Here is a 2255-nt window from a genome sequence, read left to right as displayed (position 1 = left end):
TCTGACCCACATGGAAGAACCCTGAGCACCGAGCCTGGTCACGTTCACCTCCAGAGGCCCACCGGCACCACACTGTGTGACACCTCATTAACCTCTCTGTGCCAATCATCCGTTGCTTTCACCTACGAGAGAGTGGCTCCTGTCAATTCAGATATCCAGAGCCCAGGGTGCTCTGCCCTGCCTCCCTGTCTGNCCTTAGAGCACACCTCCTGAGGTTTTCTGTTCCTCCCATGTACTTGCTAGCCTATAGCTCTGACCATGCATGCCTGGATGGAGTTGATTTCCTGACACCAGCCCAGCCTCTGCTCTCCTCAGGGTCTAAGGCTTTCTTATCCTACCCAGAAATAGGCCTGCAGAGGCCAGGGGACCAGCTGTAGGCTCTCTGCCTGTCACTGTTCTGCTTTCTGGTGAGAACGTCCTTCATTGCCACCTGTCCTCAAGGACATTGGTAGCTGTTTTTTGCTAGCTTGCCCTGGCCTCTCTCTGGACTGAGGAGGGGACACTCAGTAGCTAACAGTGCAGGTTTNCACCTGTGAAAGAATGCCCAGGGAAGGCTCATTTAGGATTCAGGGTCACGAGTCATACAGGTGTCAAGTTAGGGCCCAGTTTAGTCTGTAACAGACAGGGCTCACCAGGGTTAATGTTTGGGTTCAGTCAGAGACAAAGCTGAGGTCTGCATACAATCAGGATCAGGACTTTGTTCACTAGATGAACCAGGAGCATGGATTAGTATATCTCCAGTCCTGACCAAGACCAGAGTGGTGATCCCATTCTNACCAGGATCAGGGCTCTCAGCTGGAATGAGGGTCTGTGCTGAATTGATTGGAAGTCTGTGAGCAGAAGGGCTGAGTCTGGGGTCTAATTCAGTCGTAGGCTCTAACTATGAGGGCAACCTGAAACCACTGTCAGACTATGCTTATAAACCCAAGTATGGGAGGGATGGATGAAGGCTCAGTTTGAAGCAGGATGGAGGCTCAGCCTACATCTGTTTACAAGTTCTGCTAGAAGCACACAACAGTGCAAACTGGGAGTCAGAGCCACTTGACTCCCTCCCAAACTGTGGACCCCTGCAGTAAACTGACATTTCCCTCTGTCCCTAGGGAGCCACCTCCAGGATGCCCACACAGCCATCCAGGGCATCATCAGCCCCCTGCAAGCTCCTCCGGCTCCAGGATGGTTAAGGGAAGAATCTGTGGGAAGAGGAGGCGGGATGGGGTGAGCACTCAGTCCTTCCCCACCCCCAAACCCCAAGGCCCTGCAGCCCCCTTGGAGTGGGCATGTTGACAGGAGGCTTAATGAGACCCAGAGGGAGGTGCTCTCCCAGGGCCACCTGGAAAGAAGCCCGGGTTGGGGATTAAATTAAATGCTGGTGTATGTCCCAACAGGCACAAAGGCGCGAGCCCGGGCCGGGGCCCAGTCACCGCAGGAGTCTGCCATAATTACAGGGCAAAATAAGTTTCGGAACTTACATAAGTCCGCTAAGTGAGCCTTGAGGGTTAGGCCAAGTTGCTCTCATTCTCTTCTAGAAATCACTTGCACTATGAGGCTGCGCCTGTGAGCCCTGGTCACTTCCTCAGGTGACAGGGTGGGAATGAACATAGATGGAGAACTTGGTTCTTGTCTCCATTTTGTAGAGAAGGCAAACTGAGGGTCAATAAGCGAAGACTACTTGTGTGAGACATGACAAGCTTCAGGCTCCATGTTCCAGTCCCACCTCAAGCTATGGGAAGAGGGGCGGTACCTACCCACCACCCAGTGAGGACCATCTGTGCCAGAAAGGAAACTTACATACCCGGCAGAGAAGCCTACATGATAAACACTGGCTGAACAGGACACAGCAGGAAAAGAAGGGGTCTCGTACCAGTACCCGAGTACCTGTGCAGTCCTGGGGAGGCAAGGGGCAGGGAGGGGTGAAAGCTCACCCCTGGAGCACAGGGCAAGGGTTCTGCAGCTGGTTCTGTTCCATCCTCACAGGATCTTCTGGTCGGTAAACAGAGGCTCAAGGAACCACAGTCACCTACCCAAAGTAACAGCCCAGGGATGGTAGCACTAGAGTTAGAACTGATGGCTGCAGGACTCTTAATGGCTATGTCAACCTTTAAAAAAAAAAACCTACTATGTGCCTCACACTGAGCCAGGAAATCTGCCTTCCTCAGAACATTGGACAAGACAACAAACAAGATGAACACTAGAGGACTGTTACCTATTCTTCCCTCTCCTCCCCCTCTACTCTCTCAGTGTAGGTAGGGTCCCAT

Source organism: Mus caroli, chromosome 6 (genome assembly GCF_900094665.2).
Source record: "Mus caroli chromosome 6, CAROLI_EIJ_v1.1, whole genome shotgun sequence".
NCBI classification, from domain to species: Eukaryota; Metazoa; Chordata; class Mammalia; order Rodentia; family Muridae; genus Mus; species Mus caroli.
Note: the sequence above shows the minus strand (reverse complement) of the source record.